This window comes from Sarcophilus harrisii, chromosome 5 (genome assembly GCF_902635505.1).
Source record: "Sarcophilus harrisii chromosome 5, mSarHar1.11, whole genome shotgun sequence".
Taxonomy (NCBI): domain Eukaryota; kingdom Metazoa; phylum Chordata; class Mammalia; order Dasyuromorphia; family Dasyuridae; genus Sarcophilus; species Sarcophilus harrisii.
In genome coordinates, this window is record NC_045430.1 from 283,698,059 (window position 1) to 283,713,964 (window position 15,906).

Sequence of the window (15,906 nt, forward strand, 5' to 3'; positions counted from 1 at the left end):
TTCCTACCCTCAAGCACCTGATGATCTATACAGACTTTCAAAGTACGGTAATATTAGCGTCATATTGAAATGATAGAAAAATGCATTCTGCTGGCATCATAAAAATTAGAGCAATTTGTGCGTTTCTTCTTTGGCTGGGTCGCTCTTCCTTTCTCCAGAAGATGACATCACTTCTCTTGTCATTTTAGTCACTCATTTCATTATAGCAAGGAACTTAGCCATCATCTAATCCAGGTTACTCATTTTACAAATGAATAAACTGAAGTCCATTGAGGTTTGCATGATGTGCTCAGGGTCATAATAGCAGCAAAGAATGGAATAGAATTTGAACCCAAGATCTCTCCATTCACCTCTCCGAGAATTTTGCTCTTTTTCATCATTACTCTGCTAGTTGCAAGTAAGAATTTTCCTTTGCTTGGAAACCCTCCAGATAGATGTAATTATCACCATGCTTAGTAGCCATCGAAATCATCACTTAACAAAATGATTCCAGTTTTAATTTCATTTTGCTTTGCTCAAATATCAATCTTTGCATCATGTCCTTCCTTCCATGCCCTTGGTCTTCATTATTTTAAAATAAAATGGGATCCTTATGTCAAAACACTGTAATAAATAAAAACAGTCTTCAGAGTCAACAGGAAAAGCCTAACAGTTCAAGAGTCCCCAAAGACCCCAGGACATCCTGGCATATGGTATATTAGCAAACCCCAGATAAGCTTTATGCATCAAGGGGTGAGACAAAACCAAGCCAATCATGGTCTTCCCTCTATTCATCCTAGATCTGAATTTCAGAGCAGCCTGGTTTGTTTCAGAGGAACTCTGGTGGTTTGTACACATGGGAGGGCTGTTAAATCTCAGTGTCATCTTCAGAGGTTAGGCCACTGGAATAACCTGATGCATTAAATTTGAGAAAGGAATCCATTGAAATATATTAAGGAGCTGTGACTATGGCCCCAGATAAGATAAGGGTAATTTTCATATTATCCACTGTGCTAATTAGAGTCTTTCACAGAAAGACCCATGTATTGCTATTTTGCTCTTGCTTAATTCTAGGAAAAAGGTCATATCTGCATGTTGAGCTTTTCTTTTCTCTGGAAATGTAAATGAGGGAATCTGACATATTGCTTAAATTCATAGGATCATGGATCTAGAGCTGGAAACTATGTAAGGGCCATCTAGCCTCACTCTCTTGTTATAGAGATGTTATAGGCCCAGGGAGGTAAAATCATTTTTCTCAGGTCATATAAGTGATAAACAACAGAGGGTGAGCTATGACCTCAGACCCTTGCATTGTACCAGATGGTTGGTAACAACTCTTTCTTCTGCCTTTAGATAATCCTCTTCTAATATATAATTTCTTATGACTTCTTTAGCACATATTTCCTTTGTGGGTTACCTGGAGTCCTCATTTGACTAAATAGGTGTATATGTTCAATAAATGGTGACTTATCTCTTTGTTCATCCCTTTAGATTGTAGAGTCCTGTTCTTCTTTAACAAATGTCCTTCTTCTCTAGTTCAGTTTCCCACCGGAGATCATCCACAATAAATTTAGATAATTACCCTCATTTATAGATGAGATTGTCACTGAAATCTGCTTTTATTCTGCTTTAATTGCCTTGGATTGCCAGCAATGAAGATGTCTCACAGGACAAGGGTTGATGGTGATTTCTGGGAAACCATATTAGCCACTTTCAGGGCCATTTTTCTGACCTCCTCAGCTAGTTCCAGCATCACAAGGTCTTGGAGTTTGAAGGAACCTAGGTGGTCAGTTAGTCTAAACCCTTACACTCTGATAAGGATGTCTTGTAAAACATGCTTGACAAAATGCTGTCCAATCTTTGCTTAAAGACTGTCATTGCTGAGGGACCCACCACCTCCTGGGGCGGTCAGTACCACCAAAGGTTAATGAGATTTCCCTCACATCTTCACTCAAAAATCTGCTTCTTTGTACCTCCCTCCTCTATTATCACTAATTCTCTCCTCTAGGGTTAAGCAAATCCAATCCCTTCTCTCCATAATAACATCTTTCAAGTCTTCTTTCCTCAAGTCTCAGCTCTTCTATTTCTTTAAGCTTATCACCATCTGGCACTATCTCAAGGACCTTCATCATCGTAATACTAAGGACATGGGTCTATATTTAGGTTAGTGGAGGGTTAAGACATTTGGAGGATGCACAGGGGCATGAGCCCCTTCTGAAACCAGAAGAATATATACCACTCCTGCTGCTTACTATCTGTGTGACCGTGGACTGTGGTTTTACCTCTTTAGATGGGCTTCTGCTTCTTTACTGTAAAAGTTTTGTTAGGTGATTTTAGAGGTCCCTTTCAGATGTAGATATATGATCTTATGATGCTATGACCATTAATTGTCCTGTCCATAAGGTACTTGGATTCAAGATAAAATCTACTATATTTCCACTGATGTAGTATTGGAAAAAATTGGTTCATTTGAAGAAACAGATTGGAATTATATGTCTTTTCTTCATTCTCTAATTAAGTTAAAATAATCCCCTTATTTAGGAAATGGTTCCTTCATCCTTTAGCCACTGATTCCTTAGCCAACATCTAAATAACCTGGTGAGATAGAAAGCAAGAGAGAAAAGGAGAAGGCAAGAAAAAATAGGAGAGGAAAGGAGAGATTAAGTCATTGACACATGATCATTTCAGAGTACGATACACTGGATTTAATATATACGTTTACTGTTCCACAACCATCTCTACACATAACACATCTCAATTATCAAAATTATTTGGATATATTTTGGCATATTAATTCTCAAAAATATCTTAATTTGAGGTAAAGAGCCAATTTTTTTAGAAAGAGAATTTAGTGGGACAATATGTTAACCTATATTTAGATGAAAAAAAAGCAGTTTCACAAGTGTAAGATGGGAGTGAGATGACAACAACAGTTGTTATGAAAAAGACCTGTGGATATTAATTGGCATAAGATCATTTTAATTTCTGTGTGGTTCATCTAGATAGATGAACAAAGTCTTAGACTGGATTAATAGATAATTCCATATCCAAGGATATAATTTCCCTACCATGATCTGTGATGATCAGTTATGGGCGCCACAATTTAAGAGATATATTTATAACCTTCAACATACCTAGAAGAGGTTTACCAAACTGGGGTAAGATCTGGAAGCCTATCATATGAAGAAAGACTTAAATCCTGAGGATGCTTAACCTAAAGCAGAGAAAGGTAGCAGATCAGACAGCTTCATGAAGGCATTCAGAGGATTTTCAGGAGAGGGAGAAGGCTATTATTTCACGTATATTCAGAGAGCACAACTAAGATCCACAAATAGAAATCACAAAGAAGCAAATTTCATCTCAAGACAGAGAAAACCATTCTGAAAGTTAAGGTTTCTATGAATTTAATGAGCTGCTTCAATAGGAATTTACAAGAAGGGATTTCAGGAAAGACTGAATGGTCTTTGGTCAGGAATATTGCAGAATGAATTCCTATATTCAATGAAAACTTACATGATTCCACTTCCAAATATCCCTTGAACCCAAGATTCTATGATTTGATGGTTACAGAGGGAAATCTCAGCTAAGTCAGGAATTGTGCATGGGGTACCATTGTTTGTAGGGGCACTTGGTGAGAGAGGGTGTATAGATCAATGAAACCAAGGTAGCACAGTTTTTGATTTCTGTTTAATATTTGAGTTCAAATTCATCCTCAGACACTTGTTTTCTACATGAGCCTGGGCAAGCTACTTAACTTCTATTTCCCTCAGTTTACCCATTTTAAAAATATAGGTAACAATAGTCCTAGCTCTCAGAGTAATTGTGAGGATCAAATGAAATAATAATTATAAATTGGCTAGCATAGTGAGTGGCACATGATAAGTAGTATATAAATGTTAGTGAATGTTATTAGCTAAAAATTGCTATTAGGGGAAAATTCACTTTTATACCCTATAGATAGTGAGTCCAAATCTCTGATTTGGACAGAAGCTTAGAGTCTCTCTGGTTCAATACATGACTAAACAGGAACCCCTGTTCATCCCTGTCAAGTGGGCATCCCAACTCCACTTAAAGACATCAAGGAACAAAGGACCCATTACTACCCAATGAAACTCATTTCACTCTGGCAAAGTTCTGAATGATGGAAAGTTCTTCCTGATATCCAGATGAAACTGACACATCATGGACTTTCACCTGTTCTTTCTAGTTTTGTGTTTAGGCGTCTCATTATTCTTCTTCAAGGCAGCCTTTCAGTCTGACAGACAACTCCTCGGTTTCCCTCTAGGTTTCTCTTTTCTGAACTAAATATTTCCTATACTTTGAACAGAAGCTTGTGATGGCATGGTCTCTAGAATCCTTACTGGCATGGCTCACATTCTTTAAACTTTTCAAGCAATTTATAAAAGTTGTACCGAAATCTGCTGTCTGGAGTTGATACTTCAGCTGTGAAAGATAGTTTTTCCATTCGTGGGACATATCATTTTCTTTTTGATGAGTTATTTTGTCTACTTTGCTTCTTAGCTTACATTTTGTGTCTAGACAAAAAAAATAGAAACATAAAATTTGAAAGCCCAGGTATTTAGAAGTGATCTCCATCTGTTTGTATATTGGTCTGCATATTAGTTGTTATGTTCCATTGCATCTGTCCATCTCGATGTCACCTCAGCCCAATCTCTCCATCCTTCCCATGTATCCCTTTGGGTTGGTTGTTTGGGCAAACATATCCCTGTCTCAGGAATGGCATCCACCACATCTTCTTTGTCTGCCATGCTTTCCTTGAAGTGGGTGACAAATAAAGGAACATTATAGAGCCCTACCCTTTGCATATAGATGTGCAATTTCCATAAGAGCTCTATTCCTATGTCCTCTTTTACTGTATGATTCTTCAGAGGCTTCTTCCCATCATTGGCACATGAACTACAAGAAAGATGAGAGAATCTATTGCATTAGGATTTGAATGGCTACCTCAGCACAAAAATCTTTGAAAGCATTTCTTTCTAACCTGTGTATCTCTAAGCTCAGACAGTGTGTTAATAGCTGTTGTTTTGTCCAACCTTATGTTTCTACATATTCTAAGATATTTCCTAGGAATTGAAAGGGCAGATCATTTTCCCCTTTTATTGTTCATGTTACTTTATTGTTATTTTGATCGCTCTTTGACTGTTTCTCAGTTCTCACCTTGCTGACAGGATATCTTATAATTCATTGTTGTTAAATCATGTCACAGTCTTTTGAGTCCATAGATATAGTCATGGAACATGACCATAGAAGATACCAATTTATGTCCTTTATTAAGAACATGGGACTACATTTATGCTAGTGGAAAATTAAGCCATTTGGAGGATGCAGAGGGAAATGAACTTTCATTTGAAATCAGAAGAATATATACCACTCCTGCTACTTATTATCTGTGGGAACTTGGACTGTTGGTCCTTGCAGGATGTGCTCTAGCACCTTCTTTACCCATTATTACTTAACAAAATAATTGCTTCTCAGAGTATCAATCCAGGGTAGAAACCACATTCTCAACCATCTTTTGCTTTGCATATTTCATATTTAAAGTATTTTCTTGGTTCTACAAATGTCCTGGTTGAGCTTCCAGGAAACAAAGCTGTGATCTCTTCAGGAATATTTTCATACACTACACATAGTAGGTAAGTAGCCCAATGGAGAGTGTTGGATCTGCAGCCAAGAAGTTCTGACTTCCAATTTGACCTCAGAAACTTCTGCTAGATGTACAACCCTGGAAAACCACTTAACTTTTGTCTGTGTTCTCACCTGTAAAACTGGGAAAATAGCACCTACTTTATAGGGTTGTTATTAGGATCATATGGGTTAATATTTGTAAAACACTTTGCAAATCTTAAAATACTATATATGCTTTATTACTATTATTATTACGAATGATCATGGAGTAAGAGTATGAAAAATTAATTTCCTTTCATTCATGTTTGTTCTTTCCTAATCACTTTTTCAGACAAAATGACCTCTATATGTAATAGACTAGCTGGCACATATATATATATATATATATATTACTTCATCTAGTTTTGCTTTGCTTTTAGGGAGTTAGAGGAAGGCATTTGGTGGATTGGAATACGTTTCCTGAAAAGCTAAATTGTTGTGGCTTTTTAGCTTTATCCAGGAGGTAGTAAAAGGCTCCATTTAAGAGATAACTCAAGGGCTGAGCAACACGAAGCAACATTGCAGCTAGCCTCTCTCGGGTGATTGGAGGTCAATGCCCTCCCACGGGGAACGAGCAGAACATACCATCCAGTGGGGCAGCTAACTGGTCTTCTCTGAGCCTCTCCACTGGAGCATCATTAAATTCAGTCATCAAGCTCCCACAAACCTTTGTGCTTATTACCATGCCTCTTCCCATCCCCCTCACCCCATGCCTCACAGATGGAAGAAATGGGGCTGTGACTCCCCAGGGTTTTTAAAAATTCCCTGTCTTATTTCTGAAACTGTGGCTGCATCATTGACTTGCTACTCTAACTGCCCGCTTTGGGCTCATGTCAGATATGTAAAGCCCTGCTAGATTAAACTGATAGCTTTGCTTAAAATCTCTTTATGGACTGTTAATCACCAAAGCAGAGACTATAATGGACAGCAAATATTTACTAGTCTGGGGTTTCTGTATGTACCCAGCTGCACTGTTTGGGCATTGTAGACACGTGTCCACAGCCAAGAGATAATCACAGTGATATTGGAAAGGCAATTTCTTCTGAGCAGCTTAGCTTTTTGCAGAATTTAAATGGGGGGGGGGAAATGTAGGGGATTGAAAAGGAACCCTTTTACCCATGGCTTGAGTTATTGGTGATTAAATAAAAATGTTTTCATATTGGATGAGAAACGTGGAAGAGAGGGGGGGGGAATAAACCAGGGCGTCAAGGCCCAACAATATTTATTAACAAAAATAATGCAGTCTCGATTTGAAATACTAAGGCCCAAATGTGTGTCTACATAAATGCTCATTGGATGCGCCCCCATGGGGCTGCCAGCCACCGACAATTTCATTTAAAGGGCAGGAGAGCGAAAGCAGACCTCAGGTGGACAGATGTCACACTCAAGGATGTCACGTATTTATTACACTTAAGTGATGAATGGAGCACCCATCCCAAGTACACATCATTTGAGACAAATTTAATTAACAAAAACATCACACAGACATGCTTCTCTTCCCCAAATGGGGATATGGTTTGAGCGTACTTTTTTTTTAATTGAGCAGTAAGACTTTTTCACATATCTGTTTCATTATTTAACATAATCTTGTATTTTAAACAAAAATGCTCTTGAATCAAGGTTGAAACAGCCAAGGCTAACTGGAGTGTGTTAGCGGTGCCGGTGAAGATTAGAGTTGAAAGAATACATTTTCCGTCCCCCCACCCCCACCCAGCCCATGGAGCAGCTGGGCTCTGCTGGGGCTGATGGTCCTCAGGGACCCCTAAGGAAACCGAGGCCAGAGCAGCAGCCATGAGTCCAAGATCGGGAATTTCACAGGCCAGGGATTACTGGAACTTCGGAGTTATTCTTTGTAAGATCTCCTTAAGACAAGAACATGATGGGAAGAGAGGTGAAGGGATGGAGCTCTACTTACTCACAAGGAGCTAGCTGGGGAAACTCTGGACTCTGGTGGATAATTGAGGAGGGGAGAGTTCCAGGCAGGGCCAGAAGCTCAGTTGTGGGAATAAGCAGAATCCTGTGCCCCCACTGGCAGGCTCAGCTTGTGCCAGAGCCCCTTTGCAGCCCCCTAAGAGCTACAGTGGCTTTCAAAGAGTAACGGCATCAAATTTTGAGGGCAACCTAATGCTTTTTCACACATGGTGAGTACTTTGGCTTTCAGCTGCTTCCAAAATCATGGAATTCTATATTTGAGGCATCTCACCAGAAGCACTCGGAGCTTGCCGGACTCTCATCCCCCTTGGGTGTTGTCTGGCTCAGCAGCAGGGATGGAAGGTTGGTCAGGACCTTGCCCAGTCCCCACTGCCCACCCCCCCAACAAAGACAAGGGTGCACCAGACTGTCTGGTTGGAGCCCTGAGGTTGTGCCCATCTGTGGGCAGGTCACAGGGTAGTAACTGCAGCATAGTGTGGCTGCAGCTTATGGTCTCCTTGCTCCCCAAACAGTAGTGCCAGAGTGGCAAGCATGCCGGGCAAGGGGAGAAGCAGCAAGAGCAGAGGCCACCAGGATGATATGAACAGCAGTGGAGGGAGCCCAGGTGAAGGTGGCAAGAGCAGCCCCAAGTTTGGGGAGTGGCCAGAGTGCTGGGTGACAGAGAGCATGGGGCCACATGAGGAGGGGAGAGTATAAAGGTCGAGGCTCCTCTCGTGAGTTGGTCAAGTGAGTTGAGTCAAGAAGAGGAGCTAGACTGGGTGGGCTGGGGAAATTGGGTGGGGAGGGATGGTCAGGATGAGGACTAGAGGTATACTCCTTATAGGAACTATTTGTTTGGTAGTTGTCATTTTTGCCAGCTATGGTGCCTTCTGGAATGAATTGACAATGAGTACTGAGGTTGTTATACACATCCACACACATGCACACAGTAGGTATATGTGTTGTTGAGTGATTTCAGTCATGTCTAATTCTCTGTAACCCCATTTGGGGGTTTTCTTGACAGATCCTGGAGTGGTTAGTCATTTCTTTCTCAAGGTTTCTTTACAGATAAGGAAGTGAAGCAAGTGTGATTAAATGACTCACCAAGGGTCACACTGATCCTAAGTTTCTTAGACTAGATTTGAATTCAGATCCTCCTGACTCCAGGACTGTTCTATATGCTGCTTCATGTAGCTGTATAATATATACATATATGTTGTGTGTGCATATGTATAATTCAGATTCCTTATAATGTGATGGAAACCCCGTTGTAACTGGATTATCATTTATTTAATTGCAGTGTTGAGGAACCACCACCGGGTGATAGAAGATGGGCCAAACCTATAATTAGAAGGAATCAGGTTCCAGGCTCTGCTCCTCAGTAGCCATGGACTCATGGGTAAGTGGCTTAGCCTTTTTGGACGTCCAGTTCTTTATCTGCAAATTGGGGAATCATACTCTGTATTCCATCAATCGATCCATAGACATTTATTTATTAGCTGCTACGTGACAAAGACTATGTCAAACAGTGGGAATAATAAAAAAAAGAGGTCAAAGACAATCCCTGATCCTCATGGAGATCCCATTAGATCACAAATGGGGGAAACAAGCTCAATGTGGGATAAATATGAAATAATCACCAGAGGTGGGGCACTGGAATGAAGAGGACTTGGGGAACCTTCCTGGAGAAGGTGCAATTTTGAAGGAAGTTAATGCCGAAGGTGAGATGAGGAACAAAGTCATTCCAGTTATGGAGGACAGTCAGAGAAAATGTCTGGAGTTGAGAGATGGATGGTCTTGTTCATGGGGCATCCAGGAGGCCGGTGTCACTGCATTAAAGAGTAAGTGGCAGGGAGTAAGGGGTAAGAAGACTGGAATGGTGAGGTGCTGGGTGAGGAGGGCTTTGAAGGATAAACAGAAGGTTTTGCGTTCGGTGTTGGAAAGGATAGGGAGTGACTTTGTTGGCCAGGTGACGTGGCCCCACCTGCATTTTAGGAAAATCATTTTAGTGGAAGACAGATGGGAGTGGGAAGAGACTCAAGGCAGGAAGACCTTCTAACAGCTATTGCAGTGATCTGTCCCCCTTGCTTAGCACGGCTGCTGACACACAATTGTTCAGTCTGACTCTTCATGATCCCATTTGGGGTTTTCTTGACAAAGATATTGGAGTAGTTGACATTTCCTCCCCCAACTCATTTCACAGATAGGGAAACTGAGGCAAATAGGGTGAAGTGACTTGCCTAGGGTCACATAGCTAGTAAGTGTCTGAAGCCAGATTTGAACTCAAAATTTCCTGTCTCTCTCCAGGAGTTCTATATCCTGTACCACCTAGCTGCCCATACATAGCAAGCACTTCATAAATACCTGAATGATTGGAGGCAGAGATGATGTGGAGGGGAGGGAGGGAGAATTTAGAAATGAGCCCAAACCTAGAAAACAAGAATGTCAGGGAGAGGAGGGGACTCAAGAAGAAAGGTGATGAGGCTGTTTTGGGACCCACTGAATCTAAGATGCCTGAGGGACAGCCAGAAGTGACACCAAAGGACAACATGGGAATGACATCCAAGGGACAGCCAGAGGTGATGTCCAAGGACCACCCAGAGATGATGTGTCCAGCTATGGCTGGGAGACTTCTGGAGAGGAAATCCCCACCAGCTCTGGAGGCAGCTCATTCCTAAGGTAAGCTCAGAGAGGCCTGAGAGATTTGCTGGCAAAGTGACCCTGGCCAAGATACTCAATATTTCTTACCTGTAAAATGGGGATAATAAAATCACTTCCTTCATCATCCAAATGAGATAACGTATTCAGGCATTTTATAATCCTTGAAATTGATAAATATTAAATGTCACTGTTGTTCTTATGATGGAGATTAAAATATCCTCTTTAGGATTTCTACCCATTTGTCACGTCTGAAACAAAGCAGAGGGAGTTGGTTCCCTTTTCCACATTAAAAGCCTTCAGATCCACAGACCTTTTTTCCTACAAAAGAACAAGTCCCCTTCCTTTACCTTTGATTTGATTTTTCTTTGCTGTGAAAGAAAGCAAAGAAAAGGTCCCTGCCCATCTGGTTCATCATCCTCTGATATTAAGGGAAGGGCCAATTCTCCGAGAGCCTCCACAGCTGTGGATCATAACATCAGAAGGGGTTGCAAGGCAGCCTTTGCTGCCCCAGGTGTTGCGGACTGAGAACGCGCTAAATTGGAGGCAGAGGGAAGAGGAGAGAGGTCAGACAACACAAAGACCTCTCAGTCAGGGAGGTCAGAGAATAGCAATGGCCTCTGTTTCCTTGTATTATCCTCTCACATAAGCAGCCACTGTTAGGTGGCTCCCATGTATTTCAGCAGCTCTCCCATGTATTCCAACACTCTGAAGCTTCTCAAGCTTTTCAATGTCCTTCTCACCATGTGTACTGAGACCCGACTGTGGCAGAATACAATGGGACAGTGCTTTCTAATTCTGGGATGCCCCTTCTCACTTACTGTACCCTAGTTCCTGCAGTCATCCTTGATTGTCATGTCTTCTGAATACCTGTGGTACTTGTGGTCCATAAGTCCCCATCACTAATTGATGAAGCTCTGCCCAGTGATGTCTCCCTAGTACTTGTGAAGAATTGAACCATAGTATGACTTCCAGCATTGGATTTTACTGTGTAGTAGTTATTCCAATGCTCTAGCCTGTCAAAGATGATTTGGGATTTTGACTCTTAATCGGCTATCCCTCCCATTTTGGGACAGATGCAAAATGGATAAGCTTTTATCCATATTATTGATTTAAAATCTACCTTAAAAATAAAATCTTTAAAATTGTGCAGGTACTAGAAGGATAAAACAGTTTGAGTTAATAAGATTTCTTCATTTGTTTGTTTTTCTAAGAGGGAGAACCAATGGTATAAATATGCTCTAAGTCTGTGAATAGACTTCCCCCCAGGCTCCAAAGTAAAATTCAATATTGCAAACAAGATTCTTTTTTTTTTTCTGTCTTACACTGGTGGCTAGTTCCGGAAGATGCCACAAAACAACCTAATGCTCAGAAACAACCTCTGTACCTGGTACACAGGGATGGTGGAACAGAAAGGTGCTGATTTGTAGATTTTCTCAGAAGAGACCCTGGAAATTAAATATATATAATAGGGAGATATGACAAAGAAAGTGGGCAAAAGGATGTTTGTGGAGATGAGACAAAAAGCCCTGTGTTTTTGAAGTAACCAAGACAATGAAGAAATTAGGGAAGAGGAAGAGGTATGAATGAAAAAGCGAAGTTTGTCCTGTGGCTATATTTCCTTCACTCAGCCTCTGACTAAATAGCAAATAAATAATTAAAACAAAACATCCAACTTGAGACTCGGACGGAAGAAAACCAATTCAGGTTGGACATTTGGCCACTGTCCAGGGTCTGATGGCAAGAAGGTGCTGGCCATATGGAAGTGCTGACCGTATAACCAGACCTGTCCACTTTGGGAGGAGCAGAGTGTCTCTACATTAAAGTAGACACTGATTTAGACACTGGGGAGTCGGATTTTTTTTTATTTGCAGAGAATTGTTGGGATGCTGCTGCCATCCCTGGTTTCATGATTCCTTGTATGATCTTTTATTGAAAATGGAAAGTAAGTTTCTTCTCTAAAAGCTCCAAAATCCAATTTTATTGCTTACTTCCTCTATGCCAGGATTGTTGGTATAAGAATTATTATTAAATTAGCTCGTGATCAGACTCTTGCCCAAAAGGCATTTCTCTGACTTGACCTGATTTTTATATGGGCAGCCCAGTCCTCTAGACCTAGCATTACGATGGTCAAAAACAGCAGCCCAGGCTTGTGTGATAGAAACAAGAGTCTGCCCTTTTCCTGCTCTTTTTTCTGCTTTCCATGAAGGTTCTTGCTTGACCTTTCACAACCCAACTTGTCTGGCTCTTTTAAAGATGTGAACTTCCTGAATCCTTTCATCTTTTCCCCCTCTTTCTTTTGAAAAAAAGCATCGGGAAGAGATGAGAAAGCACAACTTGAAAGTAAAAGTGAAAGGGTGTGGGGCTTTAATGTGGGGAGCAGAGAAAATGGACAATGGAGGCATGTTTTCCTTAGATTAGAAATATTATTTCTTACAACTGAAGGTTCAAATTATACGTGCTTTTCCAGCCTTGGCACCAGCTACAATTTGCATATCTAAATTGGATCAGCCTCAGTGGGTTTCCCTGCTGCCTCATTTGGGGAGCAGGCAACATCAGCTAAAGGAAACCTTCAGGTGGATCCTAATAGGGACTTTTCAAGCCCATTTTCAAGGACCCCTCTCTAGTAAATAATTCTTTTATCTTCTATATTGATTCCTTGCAGGGACAGTGGAGTTGTCAACAGAGTCCCTTGTCTGAACCTCTTTTTAGGAGATTGGGTCACAGGACAATTTGGGTCTGCACATCATTTCATCTTTACTAGTTCTTTGGATAGCATTTCTACGCATAAAGCACTGGGAAAATGGACATTTTTCTTTTTCTGATAGGTTCAAACTGTGGTCATAATTTAAAACCGTGAATTTCAGAATGAAATTACTTTTTGAAAATGTAAGATTTCTCTGCCAAAGAAAGGCTGGTTTTCCTCTTCTTGCTCATAATATCAGTGTTTTCTAGGAGTGAAGAAAATTGTATGTGGTCCCCCTAAACCCCTCCCCCCATATGAACATATATATATATATATATTATATATATACACACACACACACACACACATACTAGGAGAAAAATGACTTTAGAATTACTGCTTGAGAGACCAAAAAGCCCTGTGAGAACACACACTGAATCCATCCCCTTTATCTGGTGACTACTTAAATTGACACTCAGAGAGGGAAGTGTCTGCCATCTGGCAGGTTGGGGCACAACCAGGCTTTGCTGGGACTCCCACCTGCAGCTTCAGCACTTTCTCTACTGCCCTTAGTCAGTCCTCATCTTTCCTTTATTTGACAAAGATTTCTGCATCCACAGGGCAAAGAACTGGTACCTGAGCATGCTCTGAGATCAACAAAGCATCAACAATCAGGCCTTCCCCGCCTTCTGGGACTGCAGATTTATTTCCTCTCCGGAAGACAAGTAATAATATTTGGTTTGTCCAGAGCTTGTCTATCTGACTCTCAGGGAGAGGATGACCAATCACTGTACAGATAAGGAAATTGAAAGGAAGGAGGGTTTGGCTGAATTGGAGCATCACATGAGAATGAGGGCATGACCAAGGATTCCTGTAAGAGCCAAAGACCTTAAGGAATGGAGGGAGAGGGATGTCTGGTGCCCCCGATTCCTTCCATCTCTGGCTCTCAGCATTTTCTCCGCCATTTCCTGAGCCTGGGACAATCCATCTTCCCCTCTGACTCCTGACGTCTCTGGATTCCTTTAAGTTTCTCCTAAACCCCACCACATTCTTATTTTAGGTTACGTGCAAGTAACAAGAGCTGGGATTTGAACACAGACCCTTAGCCTCAGGCCTACTGCTTTTTTCACTCTGCCACACTTACCCAGGGTCACGGGGTCAGCAGGAGTTGGGGTGCAATTCAAACCCCCATCTTTCTGATTCTGGCCCCATCCACCCCACCCCAACCCCCTGCTTCTGCCTCTCAGTACAGAGGTCACAGTTTCAAAGCTGCCTAAAGAGGACTCCATATAATGTTTTATCTAATTTGCAGCCTTGTTCCTCTGTTTATGAACAGATGATATAATCATTAAAAAGTCGCTGCTATTCCCTGGTTTCTCCTAATATGGATTATTTCTAGCTACTGCCCATGCCTCCTAAAGGCAACTACTGAGTAGAAACAAACAAACAAAAAACTTAAGCAAACATATAATCAGGACAGTTCTTTGGAAAAATTTCTCCTGCAGTAGGGACTGAATGGGATCAGCTTTGCAAAGTCTTTCTGACTCCATCCCAAAGACAGCCCCTCCTTCTCCTCCTTTCCTCCCTCCCCCCCCCCCACACAGGTGAGCACTGAAGCATGCAGGTGAGTTTTTCTTACCTCATCCTGGACTGATGGAAGAGATGAATTCAAATAAACTCAACTGAATCCAGCACCATGGACAGGGTTCGCCTCAGAAGACCTAGGTTAGAATCAATATGTCTCATCTAGAGGAAACTTGAGTAGAAGCAGCTAGCTGGGGTAGGGGACAGGGCAGAGAATCACAACTCCAACACTAATTGTGGGACCCTGGGGAAGGAACCTAAACTCTCTCTGCCTCAGTTTCTTCACCTACAAAATGTGGATCGTACTGGCACCTTTCACATACAATTGCTGCGATGATCAAAAGAGCTAATATATTAAAAGATCTTTTCAAGCTTTCATACAACACATAGACATTAACTGCTTATCTGCGTGGAGCTAGCCTTGGTTCTTCGAATGGTTGGCCTAATTGTGCAGGTAATAGGATTTAGAGCTGGAATGGACCTTGCAGAGCAAAAGCCCTCCCACTCTTGATTTGGATGAAGCCCAAGGGGAAGTGGCTTCCCCCAAGCCTTGCAATAATAGGGCAAAGTTGGATTCAAACACCAGGTCCCCTGTTTGCAAATCTCTATCACACGCTGTCCAATTTCTTCTTCATTCCTATATAGGTGAGCAGAAATGGAAGGGTATGGGTGCCCTGTCCTGTTCTACCCTCATCCCCACACATCTCCTCTTCAGACAAAGGGTCACTGGCACCTTCAGTTATTCAGTCATTCACTCAAGTCCTCCTCTATTATGCATTATCTTTTTCTTTTTAATTGTTTTTATTTTAAATTAAAATGCAAAATGAGAAAAAAAAACACCATGTATACATACAGCAGACCGTGAGAGAATTGAATATAAAGCAATAAATTTCCATTTCAAGAAATATTATATAATAAATATTACATATTGTTTTCAAAGCTGTGCAGCTTTTCTTGCTTCTTTTTTTTTTGTTCTTTACTGTGCATTTTTACTTTATTATTTTTTTTAATTATTTTACTTTATTTCCCTCCCCTTCTCATCCTATAGAAGACTACAATTAAGCATGGATATTTATACATATACATAGCTATCTATAAACTTACACACATATAAACATATACACACATATGACCATACTATGCTTATTTTCACATATTATCTCTTTCTCTCAGGGCAGAAGAGATTTTCCTTCATAGATCCAAAGCTTGCTATGTTTTTTTCTTAATCAACCATTTCATCTTTCCTTCACTACAGCAGTATTCCAATGAAATCATATCCTATCTTAGAGAATGTGTATGAAAGTTTTTTCCCCTACAATTTTCTGCATTACTTCTATCCTTGTCTACAGAGGTATAATTATACCTTTATAAAAGAAGATTTTAATTTAAAATAACTAAAACTA